Genomic DNA, 23164 nt, shown 5'->3' on the forward strand with positions numbered 1-23164 from the left:
TTTCTTCCTTCTTGAATTATATTCCTAACAATCTCTTACTTGCAAACAAATATCCCACTGTTTACCTCTGAAAATATTTTATTTTACCCTTATTCATTAATGATATTTTAGCTAAGCATATATTTTTAGCTTAAACACTAATTTGTTCTAGCACTCTGTAATTATTTTTCTGTGATTTGGCTCTATATAGGCCATGGGCATTTTTATCTCAACTTTATAGGTTATCTCTTTCTCACTGCTTTTAAGTTCGTTCCTTCTTTCTGGTATTATGTAGTTTGATCATTATTCACTTAGCTATTTTTCTTTATTTATCTTTTTGACACAGTTCAATGTCCAAATTCAAAGATTCAAGTCTTGTTGTTATTTTACAAATTTAGATATCCAAATTACCTTGATTATTCTTTTTATATTTTGTATTTTCTATTAGTTTATCTCCCTTTACTGTATTTGTCTATATTCTTTCTGCTAAATATTTCAGTTCACTAATTCTTTCTTCATCTTAGTGTAATTTAATGTTTAAACTATGCAAGGTGTATTAAGTCAATTTTTATTTTTAATTTTTTTTCTGTTTTTTTTTTTTTTTTCTTTTTAGGACTACACCTGAAACCTATGGAAGTTCCCAGGCTAGGAGTCGAATCAGAGCTACAGCTGCCAGCCTATGCCACAGCCACAGCAACCTGGAATCTGAGCCACATCTGTGACCTACACCACAGCTTGAGGCGATACCAGATCCTTAACCCACTGAGAGAGGCTAGGGATCAAACTCACAACCTCATGGGTACTAGTTGGGTTCTTAACCTGCTGAACCACAACAGGACCCCCTAAGTCAATTTTTAATTGCCTATTTTCTATTTGTACATTTTCCTAATATGCCTTATCATTTCTTGCCCTTTCCAGAACACTTTGATTCCTTTTTTTGTCTTCATGTTAATTTTATTGTTTTAATTATAATTCCAATATCTGAAGTTTATAGGGCATCAGATATTGTCTGACACTTCATCCTGATACCTTATTTATTTGTGCACTGCATAATACATAACTTGGTTCTTAACTTTGGAAGATATATCATTTGGGATAAACCAGTCTATTTATTTTTTTGCTATTACAATTCTTCTGGAGGAAGCTGGATGACCCACAAACATTTGATGTCTTTGCAATTAACCAGTACCTGAGGGAGCACCTTATTCCTATATTGATTGCTCCTCTAGAGCCTTCTCTTGATTTGTATCTGCTCCTAGGAAATTCTCATAGTTTCAACTCTATTCAGAATTTTTTAAAAATATGAAAAATCCTGGGGAGTATAAGTTGTCTCCATTAAAAATCTTTAGAATATACAATATATTTTTTAAAAGTATGCATATCCAGTGTAAGAGTGAGCAAAATATTTCATGGAGATGTTTTGTGGCAAGCAACATTATCTCTACAGAAATCTTAAGTTTCTTCATTTGAATACCCATCCCCAATTAAAATATGGTAATAATTTATAGATCTTGATAATATTTTTAACAATTGAAAGTTTATGTTTTGTAACCGTTTCTGAAATGGTAATACTTCACTGCACTGAATAGTACAGGTATATATCCAATATTACTGTTTTTCTATAGCAGTGAGCTACAACTTGGAACTCCAAAGACCCTGCTTCCTCCTTAGCACCTCTGACACTAGAAAAATATCTGTGTGATTCTTAATTTAATCTAGAAGTTAATGAAAAGAGCCAAATTAAATTTGCATATGTCTAGATATTACTCATTGATTACACTTTAACTCATAGTTCTTATTAATTTAGAGAGCATAGAAATTATGATTTTTGTACTTTTGGGGCCTATCACTTTACCATTTTAAATAAATCTTAGGCACTTGAAAATCATGTGTATCCTCTCATCAAATATTCTATCCATTTGTCTCTATGTTTAATTAGTCAAGGTTATAATAAAGTAGTTTCTGATACATCTAACATTATTTTATTTGTTTTTTGTACATCAAAACAGGTGATTTCTTGATGGTTTAATGTCAACTAAAATAGTTGTTAATGTGTCCATTTATAATTTTCCATTGAGTTTTTCTGTTATATATGATAGACTCAGGTATTAATTCTATATCCATATAGACTTAAATATTAAGTCTATATCTAGCATAATGTATGGGCTAAGTAAGTTTAATCATTTTCATGCATTAAATCTTGACATCATCAAACCATTCTTCATGTACTGTGTTATTTTGTATTTTGGTAGTTAAAAATTTATTTACTGTTTTTATTAACTTGCTAGAACTGCCATAACAAAATACCACAGACAAGGGAGTTTAAATAGCAAAAATTTATTTTCTCACTTTTCTGGAATCTTGAAGTCTAAGATCAAGGTGCTGGCATTTTGGTTTCTCTTGCCCTTGCCTGCTGGCTAGCAGATGGCCATCCTCATGACGAGTCCTCACATGACTTTTTTTGGGGGGAGGCACACCTGTGGCATATGGAAGCTCCCACGCTAGGGGTGAAATTGGAGTTGCAGCTGCTGGCCTATGCCATAGCCCAGCAACACCAGATCTGAGCCATGTCTGCAGCCTACACTGCAGCTTGTTGGATCTTTTACTCACTGAGCAAGGCCAGGAATGGAACCTGCATCCTCATGGATACTAGTCAGGTTTTTAACCTGCTGAGCCCCAATGGGAATCCCTCACATGGCTTTTTTTTTTTTTTTTTCAGTGTGCATGCATCCATGCTGTCCCAGTTTTTATAAAGACCCAAGTCTATTGGATTAATGTTCAAACATCATGGCAACATTTAACCTTAAATACTTCTTTAGTCACTTTGGGGGTTAGAGCATCAAAATATGAATTTGGCAGAGATACTATTAAATCTGCACCCTTCTACCTTCTGCCTCCATCCATGTCCTTCTCATATGTAAAATACACTCAGCTCCATCCCAGCAATCCCAAGGTTTAACCCTTTCCAGCAACAATTCTAAGTCTTATCTTAATTTAATCTAATTTAAGTACTTCTGAGACTTGAGATATTATTTACCTGAGGCAAAATTATTTTTATTTACTTCCAGCTGTCAACCCATGGAATCAGACTAGTTACATGCTTCCAAAATAAAAGAGGTACAACAAGCATTGGATATATATATTCCCATTCCAAAAGGAAGAAATCAGAAAGAAGAAAGGAGTGACAAGTCCCAAGCATGTCAAAATGTAGCGAGACAAATTTCATTAAATTTTAAGCCTATAGTAAAATCTTCTTTGGCACGATGTTCTGATATCTGTAGTGGCAGCCTTTCCTCCTTAGCCCTAGGAGTGGAAGTCTGGCCTGTTGAGGAAGGTGGCCTTACTCTCTGAAAGTGAAGAAAAGACTCCCTACCCTACAAGGCTGTGCCCTCTGGGGTCTCGAGGGCGGTTTTGCTGATTTGCATATTTCACTTGAGGTCATTCTTCTCTTTTGTCTAAGGGTATTGTTAGTTCACAGCTAAAGAGCTCTTTTGTATCACCCTGTAAAATCCTGGAAATTCTATGGTCTTCTTTCATTTTGTCCCATCTCTGTCCCCTTTAGTACAACTTAGTAGTGGTTCTCCTGGTTTAATCCTATGTTTGTTCCTGGCTTCTGCTGAGTTGGCAAATTAGATGCATGAATCATACTCTTATTTTTTTTTCCCCTCAAATGATCTTCTAGTCACAACTTTGAGGTTCTTTCCAGAACACAGTTTCACATTTTTTTTTGGTCATGTGGATAGGCTGAGAATTTTCCAAATCTTCAATTTCTGGTTCCTTGTAGCTTAATGCTGCCTTTAATTTCTCTCTCTTTACTTGCATTCCTCTATAAGCAGCAAGGAGAAACCAGACTTTGCTTAGAAATCTCCTTATTTAAATACCCAAGTTTACTCCTTGCAATTTCTACTTTCCACAAAACAGTAGAACAGAATTCAGCCAAATTATTTTCCATTTTATCATAAGGATTGTCTTTCCTATAGTGTACAATAACTTGTTCCTTGTATCCATATGAGACCTCACCACAATTACCTTTAACATCTAAATTCCTAATAACAATCTCTTTAAGACAACCTAGACTTTTTCTAATAACCATTTCAGAAGTTTTCCAGACTCTGCTCTTTATTTATTTTCAAAAATACTTCTGTCACTGGGAAAGCCCACTGGGGTCCCCAGGAAAAATAAGATGGAGTTTAGGTGGTAAAGTCTACCCTCTTCTTTTATACTTAGTCTAGTTTCACTTGCCTATAGGGGGTGGTGCGCAGAGGTCTTGTACATAACACATTGGATTAGAGTCCCCAGCACAGAACAACTGCACCTGACACTCCAACATGGAGTGCTGTCTGAAGAGCTGCACATGACATTAAATTCAAGATGGTGACAGTGTACCACAGGCAGAAATGCTGCACCTGTCCCTGAGCAACATGCGTATGCCTGACCCACAATAACTCTGCCCCCACCTCCACTAATAAGAACCCCACAAAACAATCCTGCCAAAAGGCTGTTGGGGAAAGCATATACTTTAGACCATGAGTTCGCACCTCTCCATTCTTTGATCAAAGGATAAAACTTACCCATACTTCTGAACTGAATTCAATCTCATTCTATTACCACTGGGCAGGAGAACCCGGCCTGACTTGAAAGAGTCAATAACACTTCATGTATTTAGGTATTTATTACAGCAGCACCCCACTTTGCAGTGTCAAAATATGTATTACTGTGCTATAGCCACCATAAAAACAAAACAAAACAAAACAAAACAAACAAACAAACAAAAACTGACCACAGGCTGGGAGGTTTAAACAACAGAAATTTTATTTTGTCACATTTCTGAAGGCTGGAAGTACACTTTCTTTCTTATTTATTTATTTATTTATTTACTTACTTATTTATTTATTTATTTTTATGGCTGCACCTGAGGCATATGGAGGTTCCAGGCTAGGGGTTGAATCAGACCTATCCCACAACCACAGCAATGGCAGATCCAAGCTGTGTCTGCAATCTACACCACAGCTCACAGAAAGGCCGGATCCCCAACCCACTGAGTGAGGCCAGGGATTGATCTCGCATCTTCATGGATGCTTGTCAGATTCGTTTCCACTAAGCCATGTTAGGAAATCCTAGAAATACAATTTCAAGGTGTTGGCAGGTCTGGTTTCTCCTAAGCTCTATCCTCTCATTTCCAAAATCTTGGCTGCCTCTGTATATTGGTGCCAGATAGTACAGAGTTTTGGAGGAAATAGGAAGAATTTTAGAGGAAATAGAAGGAGTAGTTTTATTTCTTTCCAGGCAAAGAGAGAACAGAGCAGGCTAATGCCTCAAAGCCTATGGAACAGGGAGAGGTCCTAAGGCTCATGGCCTGGGGTAGGTGATAAGGATCAAGCTGCGTCAGCCTTGCTTTCTTCTTTCTCCTGAAAAATTTCCAAATGGTTATACCTGGTGTCAAGCAGCCTGGTAATTGGTTCTGGTCATCTCTGAGGTTATAGGCCTGTGACCTTCTTCTCTGAAATGAAAAATGTTATAAGAGAGTGTGGGGGGAAGAAAAGACATGCTATGTGCTGGATATAATTCATATAGGGTCAGAGAGTGATGAAGGAATTAGCTCTGTGAAGGACAAATCATGCATTACTAATTATCAATAGCTAAAACCAGTTAAAATAAAACTAGGGTTGCTTGACTATTTAAAGTCTGTTTTGCTGTTCCCATAGCTATTTACTTTTTTCTTTGTTTTCCCTGTTAATGATCAGTGAAAGAGAGTCTTATTATTCATTTCTCCTATAACACCCTTAGCTCGCAAATGACCAACTTTTCACTATATCCTCATGTAGCCTTTTCTCTACATTCTCTCACATGATTTATTCATCTTATTATATGGACACAAGACCTATTGGATTAGGACTTCACACCTATGACCTCATTTAATCTTAATTACCTCTCTAAAGGATCTCTATTCATAATAGTTGTAATTCAGCAGGGCCCCATGGAGCCTTCTAGGACAGACCACCCCATCCTATGTCCTCTATCTGCCTCTTGTTTGTAGAAAGCTTTTAGCCTTATAGGCCTTGCCCAAATTCCAAAGAACAAATTTAATCAGAGAAGTGAGAAAATGTATAAATAAAGGAAAATGGTGAAGTAAAATATAATAGTAATTAAGCTACTAAAAAAACAAAGGGCCTTTAGTTCATCCTCAAGACAGTATTCTGAGCCATATTCTTGAGCTCTTTTGCCAATGCTGAAACTCCCACAAGGTAAAAGAAGTTAATTGCTTGTTACCACAAGTTGGTAGACCCAAGACAGGTTGGAACCAGAAGGATGATGGTGTTGACTCTTGATTATTTTACTGCCAGTCAATCAGAAGAATGTCTACAAGCTGATCCTGCACCTCACAAACTTCTCCCTCACCCTGTTTTTAAAAACCTTTCCCTGAAATCCATCAGGGAGTTTGAAATCTTGGAGCCCCATTCTTCTTTCTTGGCTTTGAAATAAACACTGCACTTTCCTTTACCATAATCCTGTGTCAATAGATTGATTTTGCTGGACTACAGTAGACAAACCCAAGTTTGGCTTGTTAACAGAGTTTGAGTGGATAGCGCTTCAACATATGGATTTGGGGACATATAATTTAGTCTATAACACTGTCTTATCTAAATATTGATGAGAAAGATGAGGAAGACTCTTGATGTTGTTATAAAATCCAAAACCAAATGGCATATTTTATTATTTTCCTTTTGATTTTGTACCTCTTTTTTTTCATACATTAAATATAACTGTTTGCCACCTCCCTTGGGAACTTCATCCTTAGCACCCACCCAGCTCCAGGAGAAGTAGCATGATATAGTTGCTTCCATCACATACTCCAGGGACACGTGAGCTGCCACCACCCCCAAGAACTTCAGGACTGGGCACTAGCTGCTGCATCTATACACCTGGTGTCAAGGAGACCACAAACATAGAATATGAGATAACAATTTTTTTTTTCAAAGGAACAAGATAAAATCTACACACACACACACACACACACACACACACACACACACACACACACAAGCACACACACAAAAGACAACTAAATGAATAGGAGATAGGCAATCAGCCTAAAAAGGAACTCAGAATGATGATAGTAAAAACGATCCAAGATCTTAGAAAAAGAATTAAGACACAGATCAAGAAGTTACAAGAAACATTTAACAAAGAGCAAGAAGATTTAAGGAACAAGCAAACTAAGATGAACAGCACAATATCTAAAATGAAATATACACTAGAGTGAATAGTAGCCTGATAATGGACGCAGAAGAATGAATAAGGGAGGTGGAAGACAGAGTGGTGGGAATCATTGCCACAGAAAAAATGAAAAAAGAATGGAAAGAACTGAGGGAGTCTAAGAGACTTCTAGGACAACATTAAATGTATCAACATGAGCATCATAGGGGTTCCAGAAGGAGAAGAGAGAGAGAAAAGATCAGAGGAATTATTTGAAGAGATTACATCCAAAGACTTCCCTAATATGAGAAAGATATCACCTACTCAAGTTGAGGAAGCACAGATAGTCCCATACAGGATAAGCCCAATGAGAAACATAGCAAGACATATACTAATCAAACTGACAAAAATTAAATACAAAGAAAAAATATTAAAAGCTACAAGGGAAAAGCAACATATAACATACTATGAAACCCCCATAAGGATAAGAGCTGATCTTTCAGCAGAAACTTTACAAACCAGAAAGGGATGGCAAGATATATTTAAGGTGATGAAGGTGAGGAACCTAGAACCAAGAATACTCTATCCAGAAAGGCTCTTATTCAGATTTTATGGAGAGACCAAAGCTTTTCAGACAAGCAAAATCTAAGAGAATTCAGCACTTCCAAACCAGCTTTAACAACTACTAAAGGAACTTCTCTTGGCAGAAAAGGCCACAATCAGAAACAAGAAAATTACAAATGAGAAAACTTACTGGTAAATGGGAAGATAATATAAAAGTAGGAAATCACCCATTGACAAATATGTTATCAAAACTAGCAAGGATGAGAAGAGGAGAGGATAAAGGAAGAACATTGAAAATTCATTTGAAATTAAGAGACAAACAACCAAAACAAATTCTGTACACATAAAGATCACTATATCAAAACCTAATGGGAATCACAAGCCAAAAAACTACAATGGATACACACATAAAAAAGAAATGCAAACCAAACACAACACTAAAGATAGTCAATAAGTCACAAGAGAAGACAGCAAAAAAGGAAGGGGAAAAAAAGACTTAACAAGTCAAAAACGATTAAGAAAATTGTGGTTAATTACATTGAATGTAAATGTAAATGGATTTAATGTTTCAGTCAAACAATACCAACAGGCTGAATTGATACAAAAGCAAGACCTGTATATATGCTGTTTACGAAAGACCCACTTCACACCTAAGGACACATACTGTCTGAAAGTGAGGTGATGGAAGAGATAGTACATGCAAATGGAAATCAAAGGAAGCAGGAGTGGCAATATTCATATCAGACAAAATAGATAAAGAAGGTCACTGAGACAAAGAAGGACAATACATAATGATCAAAGGATCAATACAAGAGGAAGATAAAAAATTGTACATACATATGCACCCAACATAGGACTACCACAATATATAAGGCAACTACTAACAGCCATAAAGGAAAAATAGATGGCAACACAATAATTGTGGGGGACTTTAGCACCTCACTTACATCAATGGACAGATCTTTAAGACTGAAAATCAACAAGGAAACAGAGGTCTTAAACGACACCCTAGACCAGATAGACTTACACATACACAGATACACATAGAACAATTCAACCCAAAGCAGCACAACATACATTCTTTTCAAGTGCACATAGAACATTCTCCAGGATAGATCACATCATGGACCACAGATCAAGCCTTGACAAATTAAAAAAAATAAAAATTTAAAATTTTAATCAAATATTTTCTCTAATGACAAGGTTATGATACAAGAATTTATCTATAAGAAAAAAAAACAGCAAAAAAGACAAATTCCTGGAAGCTAAAAAATTTACTACTAAACAACCAATTAATCATTGAAGAAATCAAAGAGGAAATAGAAACATACTTAGAGGCAAATGACAATGAAGATGTGATAATCCAAAACCTATGGGACACAGCAAAAGCAGTTCTCAGAGAGAAGTTTACAGCAATATGATCTTATGAAACAAGAAAAATCTCAAATTAATAGTCTAATCTTATGCCTAGCATTGAGAGAAGGAAGAAAAAACAAAGCCCAAAATTAGTAGAAGAAATCATAAAGATCAGAACATTTGGTCACTTTGCTGCACAACAAATTGAAGAAACATTGTAAATCAACTGTACTTTAATAAAAAATAAATAAAATGGAGACATGGAAGGCAATAGTGAAGATGAATGACACCAAAGCTTGGTTCTTAGAAAACACCAGCAAAATTGATAAACTTTAGCCAGACTCATCAAGAAAAAAAGAAAGAGGGTTCAAATGAATAAAATTATAAGTGAAAAAGAAGTTACAACTAACATCACAGAAATACAAAGGATTATGAGACTACTATGAACAACTACAGGCCAATAAAATGGACAACCTAGAAGAAATGGACAGATTCTTACAAAGGTGCAACCTACCAAGACTGAACCAGAAAGAAATGGAAAATATGAATAGACCAATCACAAGTACTGAAATTGAAAATGTGATTAAAAAAACTTTTAAAAACCAAATTCCAGGACCTTCATAGATGAATTCTATCAAACATTGAGAAAATTAACACCTATTCTTCTGAAACTCTTCCAGAAAATTGCAGAGGAAGGAACACTCACAAGCCCACCATCACCCTTACACCAACCAAACAAAGATACCACAAAAAAATAAAATTACAGGCCAATATTACTAACAATGTAATAATCCTCAACATAATATTAGCAAACCAAATCCAACTATATATTAAAAGTCTCACAGATCATGATCAAATGAGATTTATCCTAGGAATGAAAGGATTCTTCCATATCCATAAATCAGTTAGTGTGATACACCATGTCAACAAACTGAAGAATAAAAACATATGATAATCTCAATAGATGCAGAATAAGCTTTTGACAAAATTCAGCACCATTTCTGATAAAACTATCCAGAAATTGGGCATAGAGTGTATCCTTCATGGCCCAGTGGTGATGTGCATGACTAGTATCCATGAGGATAGGGGTTTGATCCCTGGCTTCACTCAGTGGGTTAAGGATCTGGTGTTGCCACGAGCTATGTTGTAGGTCACAGACATGGTTCAAATCTGACGTTGTTGTGGCTGTAGCATAGGCTGGCAGCCATGGCTCCAATTTAACCTCTAGCATGGGAAATTCCATATGCCACAGGTGTGGCTCTAGAAAGAAAAAAAAAAAAGAAAGTGGGCATAGAGGGAGCCTAATTCAACATAATAAAAGCCGTATATTATAAACTCACAGCTGACATCATTCTCAATGGTGAAAGACTGAAAGCATTTCCACTAAGATCAGGACCAAGACAAGGCTGTTCACTTTCACCACTATTATTCAACATACTTTTGGATTCCTAGACATGGCTATCAGAAAAAGAAATAAAAAGAATCCAAATTGGAAAAGAAGACATAAAACTATCACTTTGCAGATGGCATGATAGTATACCTAGAAATATACCACCAAAAACTGTTAGAGCTTATCAATGAATTTGGTCAAGTTGCAGGATACAAAATTAATATACAGAAATTGATTATATTTCTGTATACAAATAATGAAAGATCAGAAAGAGAAATTAGGAAAATCATCCCATTTGCCATTACATCAAAAAGAATAATATACATAAGAGTAAACCTCCCTAAAGAGACAAAAGACCTGTACTCTGAAAATTATAAGACAATAAAAGAAATCAAAGATGACACAACTGGATGGAAAGACAAACCATGCCCTTGGACTGAAAAAATCTGACCATACTACACAAGGCAATCTACATATTCAATGTAATCCCTATCAAATTACCAATGACATTCTTCTCAGAACAGAACAAAATATTTTAAAATTTGTATGGAAACACAAATAACTCCAAATAGCCAAAGCAATATCAAAAAAATAAATATGGAACTGGAGGAATCAGGGTCACTTACTTCAGACTATATTATAAAGTTGCCGTAATTAAAACTGTATGGTATTGGCACAAAACCAGAAATATAGCTCAATGGAACAGGATAGAAAGCCCAGAAATAAACAAAAGCACTTATGGTCAACTAATCTATGACAAAGTTTGCAAGAACTTTGTGGAAGAAAGATAGTCTCTTCAATTAATGGTGCTGGGAAAATTGGACAGTTACATTTAAAAGAATGAAACTGGAACATTATTTAATGACATAAGCAAAAATAAACTCAAAATGGATTAAGGACTTAAATATAAGGCTAGACACTATAAAACTCCTAGAGGAAAACATAGGAAGGATTACTCTTTGACATAAATCAAAGCAATATCTTGTTTAACCCATCTTTTAGAATAATGACAATAAAAGCAAAAATAAACCAATGGGACATAGTTACACTCAAAATCTTTTACACAGCAAAGGAAACCTTAAAAAATGAAAATATAATCCACGGAATGGGAAAAAATCTTTGCAAACAATGCAAATAACAAGGGCCTAACCTCCCAAATATACAAACAACTCATAAACAACAGTAACAAAAACAACCCAATTGAAAAATGGGCAGAGGACATAGACATTCCTCTAAAGAAGACATAAGGATAGCCAATAGACACATAAAAGATGGGCAACATCACTATTAGAGAAACACAACATCACTAATTATTAGAGAAATGCAACCACTTCATGTAAGTCAGAATGGCCATCATTAATAAATATACAAAAAACAAATGCCAGAAAGGGTGTGGAGAAAAGGGAATCCTCCTTCACTCTTGGTGGGAATGTAAATGGGCAAAACCACTGTGGAAAACCTTATGGAGTTTCCTCAGAAAACAGAATATAGAATTAACATATGATCCAGCAATCCCATTCTTGGGCATCTATCCAGTCAAACTAAAATTCAAAAAGATACATGCACCCCTATGTTTAATGCAGCACTATTCACAATAGCCATGACATGTAAAAAACATAAATGTTCACTAACAGATGAATGGATTAAGAAGATATGGTACATAAATACAATGGAATACTACTAAGCCATAAAAAAGAACGAAATAATGCTCTGTAGGAAGATGGGTGAACTAGAGTGTCTCATGCTAAGTAAAGTAAGAGAAATAAAGACAAATATATCACTTATATGTAGAATCTAAGATATGGCACAAATGGACCTATCTACAAAACAGAAACAAACTCATGGGCATAAACAACAGACTTGTAGTTGCCAGGGTGGAGGGGAGAGGAAGTGGGATCGATGGGGAGATTGGGGTTAGTAGATACAAACTATTACATTTAGAATGATGAGCAATGAGGTCCTACTCTACAGCACAGGGAACTACATATCCAATCTCTTGGAACAGAAAACATGATGGCAGATAGTATTAGAAAAAGAATTCTATATATATATATATGTATGACTGGTTCAATATGCTGTATTGCAGAAAGTGGAACAACATAGTAAATAAGCTATACTTTAATAAAAATATTTACACATACTTCATAAACCTAGATAACCAACAACCTACTGTATAGCACATAGAACAAACCTTAATATTTTGTGATAACTTATAAGGGATATGAATCTGAACAAAGTAAATATATATGTATGTAAAACTTAATCACTTTTCTGTGACACCACATTGTAAATCAACTATTCTTCTATAAAAATTTTTTAAAATAAATAAACTATGGTCACCAAGGGGGAAAATTTGGGGGGAGGGATGGATTGAGATTTTGGGATTGGCATATGCAAATGATTGTATATGGAATATATTGTATATGGTCAGTGGGAACCTGTTGTATAGTACAAGTAACTCTCTCAATATTCTGTGATAACTATTTTCAAAAAGAATCTGAAAAATAATGGATATGTTTATTTGTATAACTGAATCACTTTGCTGTACAGCTGAAATTATCATATCAGGAGATCCTGTTGTGGATCAGCAGGTTAAAAATCGGACTAGTATCCATGAGGATGTTGAGTTGAATTCCTGGCCTCACGGGGTGGATTAGAGGATCCAGCATTGCTGCAAGCTCTAGTGTAGGTTGCAGATATGGCTTGAATCTGGCATTGCTGTGGCTGTGGTGTAGGTGGGTATTTGCATCTCCAATTTGACCCCTAGCCTGGGGACTTCCATATGCTGCAGGTAAGGCCATAAAAAGACAAAAAAAAAAAAAAAAAAAAAAAAAGAAAGAAAAGAAATGATCACAAAAGTGTAAGTTAAATATGCTTCGATAATTTCTTTCTTTTTTTTTTTTTTTGTCTTTTTGCCTTTTCTAGGGCCGATTCCGCGGCATATGGAGGTTCCCAGGCTAGGGGTTGAATCAGAGCTGTAGCAGCCAGCCTATGCCAGAGCCACAGCAACGCGGGATCCGAGCTGCATCTGCAACCTACCCCACAGCTCACGGCAACACCAGATCCTTAACCCACCAAGCAAGGCCAGGGACCGAACCTGCAATCTCATGGTTCCTAGTCAGATTCGTTAACCACTGTGCCATGACGGGAACTCCAATAAAATTTTATAAAAATGAAAAAATAATTGGGGAGAGTATATCGCCTTAGTTAGGGTGATACAATCCAAAGATTGTTATCCTTTTTTCTTCGCCTATTCTGAAGCTCTTCTTAGTCTAGTAAGAAACTTTACCTACACATGGATGATGGGGATCATGTGGAACAGATTCAGATGACATCATGATCCACACATACATTTCATGGATGAGGAGGCATGTATTCCTGTAATGGGTCAAGTCATCCATATCCTGAAACAATAAATGTCTACTTCATCTGTGCTGGAAACTGAAATGTATAAAGATAAGACAGAATATGGAGTGAATTCTGAGAAGTGGCATACAGCTTACACAGAAGCCAATTAGGATGGTATGGCCATGAGCATAAGAGATGATAAAAAGTTGCCTGGGTAATGTGAGCATGAAGAGATGTCAATGACATAGAATCTAAAGGACATGATGAATAATTACACATAGGGAGTGAGGGAGGGGATATATGAAATGACTTACAAGTTTTTGGTCAAGAGTCTAGTGCTATTGGGTGGGGGGAGGATACAAGAGTACAGTTAATGAACTCAATTTGGACAAATCAGATTTGATCTTTGATATGCAATATGTTACAGTTTGATAGGACAAGATCTTCTGATTCAGTATTTGTAAGGAGACATTGACTATGCAGGGCTTTCTGCCCTAGAATGGGCACGGTGAAATTTGAGTAAAGAGGAATTCCTTTTAGAGAGCTTAGAGTCTCCTGAGGGAGATACGAAGTATTAAGCACTTCAATGTGTGTAGGATGGGAGCAATCCCTTCACAGTTCAACGTACTAGATGATCAGAGGGAACAATGTGTTCAAGCAACATTGATTATTCAAATTTGGCTGAAGCATAAGGTACCCACGAGGTCAAAGTTGTTGGAGATGGTGAAAATAGATAAGATCCAGGTCATAGGTCTCAAATAAACTGCTTTGAAGTTTTCATTTGATTCACTGGGCAAAGTGGAGCCTTTTCAGTTTTTATTCTATTTTATTTTTTATTAAAGTATACTTGATTTACAAGTTTCTTCAATTTTTGTTGTACAGCAAACTGACCCAATCACACACAGTTCCCTGTGCTGTACAGTAGGGTCTCAATGCCCATCCATTCTAAATGTTACAGTTTGCATCCACCAACCCCAAACTCCCTGTCCATCTCACTTCCTCCACCTTCCCTCCTGGTAACCACAAGTTTTCCCTCCATGTCTGTGATCTGTATCTCTTTTTTAGGTAGGATAATCTGTGCCATATTTTAGATTCCAGATATAAGTGTTATCAAATTGTATTTGTCTATTAGCAGAGGTATGATATCAGGGTATCTTTTAAAATCAGAATCAAAAATGTCTTAGGTAAGGGTCTAAATAAAAATCCTTCCTTCATTGTCTCTGGGGTGACTCAGTCTGTGTGCCTTCATTTCACACGTCTCTTGCTTTTTTTTAAACCAGTTTTTTTAAGTTTATTTGCTTGTAATATTGTATTAATTCATAATTGTTTCTCTCTTTATGAAATCAAAAGCTTACCCTAACCCACATGATAGATAGGTGACATCAAGGCTAATACTACAGAAGACAATAGGGAGTTGTTGGTCAAAGAGTACAAACTTGCAGTTAGAAGACAAATTCTGGGTTTCTAATGCACAGCATTACTATAGTTAATAACAATACATTATATACTTCGAAGTTGTTGAGAGAGAAAATCTTAAGTGTTCTGTCCTCAAAAACATACATGTAATATGTGATATGATGGAGATATTAGCTAATTCTATTGTGGTAATCATATTGCAACATATAAGTGCATCAAATCAACAGGTTGCACACCTTAAACTTACATAATAGTATGTTGGTTATAAAGCTGGCAAAAATACATTATGATTTAAAGGTCAACAATGTATGGCAGGTATCCCAAGCTCTTCCTCTGAATGGCTATTAGCTTTAACAAGAAGTTTCCGGTTCTGAGGGAAGTGTAATTTTTTCACAGAACTCGAGTAAATGTTTGTTAACAGTTATCAACAGAAAAAGGATTCTGAATACAATATCTATCCAGGACTGAGTTTAGATACTTGGCTGAAATCTACATTAAAAGATGAGAATTGCACTTCTTTTCAATTATATACAACGCATAAACACAATATCACATTATTTTATGCAGTACATTTGTAATCTTGTCAAAGAAATCAGGTTAATTTAACATGATTTGTTGTCTTAAGAGGGAAAACAGACTCTTCAAAAGTGGCAAGACCATACAGCACAAGGAAAATCTGAGGCAGTGTTATGAAGAGGAGGGGACTTGGGAGAAATACCTCAATGCAGTATGGGATCCTGGAACAGAAAAACTGATTAAATTCAAATATTTTATTTAGATATTAAGCATTTTTCACATGCTTATTGGCCATCTGTATATCTTTGGAGAAATGTCTATTCAGGTCTTTAGCCCATTTTTCAATTGGGTTGTTGGTTTTTATTGTTGAGTTCTATAAGTTGTTTGTATATTTTAGAGATTAAGCCTTTGTCAGTTGCATCATTTGAAACTCTTTTCTCCTATTCCGCAGGTTGTCTTTTTTTTTTAATGGTTTCCTTTGATGTGCAAAAGCTTGATTAGGTCTCACTGGTTTATTTTTGCTTTTATTTCTGTTGCCTTGGGAGACTGACCTAAGAAAACATCTATGCAATTGATGTCAGAGTTTGTTTTGCTTATGTTCTCTTCTAGGAGTTTTATGGTGTCTTATCTTATGTTTAAGTCTTTAAGCCATTTTGAGTTTATTTTTGTGCATGGTGTGAAGGTGTCTTCCAGATTCACTGATTTACATGTGGCTGTCTGGTTTTCCCAGCGCCAATTGCTGAAAAGGCTGCCTTTTTCCCATTTTATATTCTTGCCTCTTTTGTCAAAGACTAATTGACCATAGGTGTCTGGGTTTATTTCTGGGTCCTCTATTCTGTTCCATTGGTCTGTATGACCATTACCACACTGTCTTGATTATTGTAGCTTTGTAATATTGCCTGAAGTCTGGGAGAGTTATGCCTCCTGCTTTTTTCCCCCTCAGCATTGCTTTGGCAATTCTTGGTCTTTTACGGTTCCATATAAATTTTTGGATTATTTGTTCTAGTTCTGTGAAAAATATCTTAGATAATATTATACCAATGTTAGTTTCTTTCTTTTTTTTTTTTTTTTTTTTTTTTTTTTTTTTTTTTTGTCTTTTGCCTTTTTTATCTTTTGTTGTTGTTGTTATTTCTTGGGCCGCTCCCGCGGCATATGGAGTTTCCCAGGCTAGGGGTTGAATCGGAGCTGTAGCCACCGGCCTACGCCAGAGCCACAGCAACACGGGATCCGAGCCGCGTCTGCAACCCACACCACAGCTCACGGCAACGCCAGATCGTTAACCCACCGAGCAAGGGCAGGGACTGAACCCGCAACCTCATGGTTCCCAGTCGGATTCGTTAACCACTGCGCCACGACGGGAACTCCAGTTTCTTGTTTTTGATTAATGTGCTATGATTACAGTGAAGGAGCTAGGTGAATAATATAAAAAAATTCTATTTTTGCCACATTTCCATTTGTTTAAAAATATATATGTCAAAAAAAAAAAAAAAAAAAAGTAAGGAGCTCCCGTCTTGGTGCAGTGGTTAACAAATCCGACTAGGAACCATGAAGTTTCGGGTTTGATCCCTGGCCTCGCTCAGTGGGTTAAGGATCTGGCGTTGCCGTGACCTGTGGTGTATGTCGCAGACGCAGCTCGGATCCCGCATTGCTGTGACTCTGGTGTAGACCGGTGGCTATGGCTCCGTCCAATTTGACCCCTAGCCTGGGAACCTCCATATGCCATGGGAGCGGCCCTAGAAAAGGTAAAAAGACCAATAAATAAATAAATAAATAAATAAATAAATAAATAAAATCCATTTGTTCTATTAAATTACCATTTAAAAGAATTCTCATTGCTGGCAAAAAAAGCACAGGTCAGTCATCAGACAGACTTAGGTTAAAACCCGGGCTCTACTATCTCTTAGTTTGTGTGGCCTTAGTTTGTTATTCAAGTTACTAATGTCCTCTGGACCCTCATTTGCTTTGTCTGTAAAACTGAGATGACAAGGATTTTGTTATCAATGTTTGTGAGAATCAGATGTGTGCATACAGTACCAGGCATAGCACTTGGCATGGAGTAGGTAAAAAGACCTTCAATTTGTCTTTCCAAAGCCATGCACTCACTGCACAAGCCCAGAGAGGAAAGCAGATAGACTATATCAAATTTACACTACTTCTTTCTTATGGAGCTTCAGTCAAGCTTGCACTACACGTGGTGTAGCACGAACAATTCTCAGGAGCAGCCCAAAAAATGAGGAAGGGAGGAAGGTTATAATTCCCTCTGCTTGACTGCAAACTCCTGGGTAGAGGGTTAGTGTTCCATTTTCCTGATTCTCCACACAGACCTAAGTATGTGACTTTTCACAGAAATGATAAACCAAAGTCAGTTGAAAATAAGAAAATTATTTCAAATCTGGCCTCCTAACTATACTCCACTGGGGGTAGAGCTGAGGCTGGTATTTTCATCTTATTTATTAAAGTTTTATTTACTTTCTCCTTTTTGTTTTTGGTATAAGAGCTCCTTTCATCATTTCTTATAAGGCAGGTCTAGTGTTGCTGAACTCCCTCAGCTTTTATTTGTCTGGGAATGTTTTTATTTTTTTCCTGTTCCGGAATAATAATTTTGCTGGACATATTTTGGGATGACAGTTTTTACCTTCCAGTATTTTGAGTATATCATTCCATTGCCTCTTGGTCTATAGAGTCTGCTGTCTGCTGACAGCCTAATGGGGGATTTATTTGTAAGTTACTATCCTTTTTTTAATCCCTGGCTGCCCTTCAAATTCTTTCTTTGTCATTGACATTTGACAGTTTTAATATAATATGTCTTGGAGTAGGTTTTTTTTGTTTTTGTTTTTTTTTTTTTTTTTTTTTTGTGTGTGTGTGTGTGTTGAGATAATTAAGTGTTCATGGATGTGTGTTTCCAATTCCTTCCCCAGGTTTGGGAAGTTCTCAGCTATTATTTCCCTAAGAAAATTTCTGCTCCCTTCTCCCTCTCCTCTTCTGTGATGCCCATTACCCTAATATTGCCCTTCCTAAGGGAGTCATATAGGTCTCATAGAACTTAACTTTAAAAATACATTATTTCTCTTTTTTACACTTTTATCATTTCTGAATTTCTACCTTAAAGCTCACTAATTCTCTCTTCCGTAGATTCAATGCTTTCTAATGCATTCTTCATTTCATTTATTCAGTCCTTCAAATCTAGAATTTATGTTTGATTCTTTTTAAGAGTTTCAATATCTTTGTTAAAGTATTCCTTCTGTTCATTATTTTATTCTGGAGCTCATTGAACTGCCTTTCTGAATTTTCTTGTAGCTTATTGAATTTCTTTGGGACAACCATTTGAATTCTCTCTCAGTTGGGTCACAATATACTGTGACTTTAAGTTTGGTTGCAGGAGAATTAGTTTCTTTTTGTAATACAGTGATACGGTGATTCTTTATGGTGCTTTATGAGTTGTTCCTCTGCTGGTGCTCTTGAAGTAGCAAATACCTTCCTCCTGGATTCTTAAAATTCAACAGTTTTAAAAATTAGAAGGTTTTCTTTTTAATTTTCCAGTAGGTGGTGCCATAGCACAAGTTTTTCGTTTCTCTTCCCTGAGCTGCCTTTGATTATATTTGAGAATCAGCACTTCTCACTCTCCAAAGTCTTCAGAGGAGTTACCTCATGCCTTTCTTATTGCTTCTTGTGCTTCTAGGGTCTTTGATGCTTTGGTGCTGCCAATGTTGTTGGTGTTACTATCTGGGGCACTGGGATGATGGGCTTTTCTGTGACATCTGGGATCTTCTGAGTTGCGGGCTCTGCCACCTCAGGGGAAGGGGTAATTATGCGGGCTTAGAGACAGAGTTGCATGGGCACTTCTGCTATTTTCAGTGTTGTAAGGTTTGTAGGCTCTGTTGCTATGAGAGGGGGTGTGGGCACCTGTGCAGCTGGAAGGATGGGGTCCCAGGCTCCACTGCTGCTGATGCTGTGGCTGCAAGCATCATGGCCACCTGGATTCAGGATTTGTGTGCACTACCTCCCCCGCAACTATTGAATTCTTTTGGGCTCTACAGCTTCAGCTTCCCTGGCTGGTGGGCCAGGATTCCAGACATTGCCTCTGCTGTTACCCCAATTCTGCCTCCTCTCTCTGTTCCAATCTACCCAACTTTAGATGTACTACCCACCTTTAGATGTCCCCCTGGCGTGTGGGACAAAGGCACCTTTGTTGAGTTGTGGATGTTTTATTGGTTGCAGACTGAAGGAGTGAAACAAGGAGTGTCTCACTCAGCCATGATGCTGATGTCATGTTCTGATTTTCTACATTAACATCAAAACCTTGTTTAACCAATTGGTCTAATATTCAACAGGATCTTTTCTTCCCACATGATTTTTGAAATAAAAATTGTGTGTATTTAAGGTGTACAATGTTATGATTTTATATGCATGTACATAGTGAAATGATTACCACAGACAAGCTAATTAACATATACTTCTTATCACATGGTTACCATTGTTTGTGCATGTGTATGTGTGGAGAGCACTTGAAATCTACTCTGTTAGCAACTTTCCAGTATTCAGTACAGTATTATTACTGACAGTGATCATGCCATACATTAGATTTCTAGACTTATTCATCCTATATAACTACAAATTTGTACCCTTTGACCAATACCTCAATTCTCCCATCTCCTTGCCCCTGGTAACTACTGTTCTACTCTCTGCTTTCCTATAGTTGACTTTTTTAGATTCTATATATAAGTGAAATTATGTAGTATTTTTCATTCTGTGTCTGGTTGATTTCAGATATATATTAGCTGTATATAGCTAGATATTAATCAGCTTTATAAAGGAAAGATCTGCCATTTGTGACAACAGTGATAAACCTAGAGGGCATTATGCTAAGCCAGATAAGCCAGACAGAGAAAGAAAAATACTGTATGATCTCACCTGTATGTGAAATACAAAAATATTGAATACATGAATTATATATAAATTATATTATATATATATAATACATACAGTTAAACATTAAAATCTTCCTAAACCCCAGAACTCTATATAACAGTGGATATTCTTTCACAGAGATTAGGGAATTTTCCACCAGTGAAAATATTCTAGTAGATGCAAAGCCCGTTTGCAGTGTGGTCAAAGAAGGCAGAATTGTTTAGATGATACCTGAGGTCTCAGCCAATGAAGTTATTTTTATATTAAAAATATACACTTAGTATCAATGTATTTTGGATATAATTTATTTCCATTTTTTCATGTATATTTGCAGTTAGTTAGGAATATTTAATTCTTAAAAAATGCAAGATATCAGGAATTCCTATTGTGGCTCATCAGAAACTAACCTGACTTGTATCCATGACCACGCAGTTTTGATCTGTGGCCTTGCTCAGTGGGTTAAGTATCTGGTGTTGCTGCAAGCTATGGTGTAGGTTGTAGACACAGCTTGGGTCTGGTGTTGCTGTTGTTGTGGCATAGGCTGGCAGCTATAGCTCCAATTCAGCTGTAGATCTGATTTGACCCATAACCTGGGAACTTCCATATGCCACATCTGTGGCCCTAAAAGAAAAAAAAAAAAGCAAGATAAATTTTGACATTCTCAGAAATGACAAATATATTTCTTGTTAAAATTCAAACAGTAGATAAAGGATAAGGATAATGTATTCAGAGTTTAAAAAAAGAGTCAAATTAGGAGCTTGGAGGAAGTTATTGGATACTGTGAGATGGTTGTATTTTTTACTCATTTGTACACACATGGCATTCTCTCCTAGCTTTAAAGAAAGCATCATATTTTCCCTAAAGTACATTTTTTTATAGATACAGGCATTATGTCTTAATTATACATAAACAGTACTGAAAATTTTAGTTCAAATATAATGTATCCAAATTTGATAAGGAGAGTGGCTTACTTGGAATTGAGGGATAAGCTTTAGAGAAACTACAGACTCCCTGAAATTTTACATACCATTTGAAATGTATGTAGTACATATGTAGATTTTTGTCTTTATATTTGATTCAAAAGGGGGTTTTTGTTTGATTCTCAAATGTGGCTTAGTCTATAGGTGCCTGATAAATGTGGTTGTGCATGGTTCTTACCACCTCAGGGTCCTTCACATAGTACATGTCAGTAAATGGTGATAGGAATAGTTTTGAAAAATTGTATTTTCACTGATTTTTTTTCATACAATAAATCATCTTTGTATTTCTGAACTGGCTTTTCAAGTTATTATCATTTCTATAACAGTGAATAAAATATCTGACTCCATATTAGATCAATTCCTTTTATTTATCCTTATTTTAAACTTTGTGTCCTGCTGCCTGTTCTTAGGCATGCTGGTCCTGGGAAATTTGTAAAAGAATGTTGCCTATAGCTTGAAATATACAGGATTCTCTTTGTGAACAGAGAATAACATTTATCTTGGAGGTTTATAGGAACATAGTGACCTGACTGTGACCTGACCTCTGTGGACAGCTACAAGAACAAAGGATCTGTCACCAAGAAGTTTGCAACAACTAACTATGCCCTTCCCTCACCTTACCTTTTAAAGGGCTTTGCTGAAAGCCTTGGGCTTTTTTAAATCATGGGGCATGCATCTCCTTGTATGGCCCTGCAAATACAAACTCTAACATTTTTGGTATTTTTCAGCCTCACTGCACATCGGCCACGTCAACTTGTGCTCAATAACAGTTTCTTCTTACCCTATGTTTACTTATTTGCTTCAACCTTCACCAGTGCAAATACTAAGATGGTAATACAAAAGAGAGTGTACGTGTCTAACATATTCAGATTTTGAATGGAGAATGTGGTTTCTGGTGAGACAAAGGATAAAAATAGATTTTCAGATGAAAACAGTGATGGAGATTTAGAAGAGGTTGAGTCAATAACCTGAGATATTATTATTAACAATTTCCAAGAAAGAAAATACACCACTCTGACGGTAACACATGTTTTCTTTCAAACTGACCTGGCTGCCATGTTAAATGAGTGATGACATCAGAGAGTTCCAATAATCATGATTGGACAATTCAAACTCAGTGGGCTCCAGGCAATGGATGTGGAAAACACCTTCTTTTCAGAGTTCTTCCTCACTAACCATCTTTCCCAGACTGGGCAGACATAACAGCCTTCAACACAGCCGTTATACAGAATCAGAGTTTGGAGCAATCAGAGATTAAGTGTGAACAGGGTTGGACTCTACAGGGGAACAAATACTCTGGGAGAAAAACAGCTGAATGTCTTCCTTTAGCATAGTCAGTGATAGAGCTCCCAGCCAAGCACTTCAGAATGTGCTTTGAAAGTGATAGTGAGGGTAAGGTTCAAGATGGCAGAGGAGTAAAAGTAGTGCTCACCTTCTCCCACAACACATCAAAAAAAAAAAAAAAACCTATGTGTAGAATGATTCACACAGAACATCTACTGAATGTTGC

At 36.4% G+C, this 23164-nt stretch overlaps 1 protein-coding gene across 1 annotated transcript in view; it reads left to right on the forward strand.

The window, feature by feature from the left end:
• LOC146405402 (vomeronasal type-1 receptor 90-like) overlaps window positions 1-23164 on the forward strand; it is a 96304-nt gene that overhangs the window by 44124 nt on the left and 29016 nt on the right. The gene's annotated exons all lie outside the window — the stretch shown is intronic.

This window comes from Sus scrofa, chromosome 2 (assembly GCF_054392235.1).
Source record: "Sus scrofa isolate SSC_HxYL_T2T_F1_AM1 chromosome 2, Sscrofa_HxYL_maternal_Yorkshire_Landrace_v2.0, whole genome shotgun sequence".
In the NCBI taxonomy this organism is placed as follows: Eukaryota; Metazoa; Chordata; class Mammalia; order Artiodactyla; family Suidae; genus Sus; species Sus scrofa.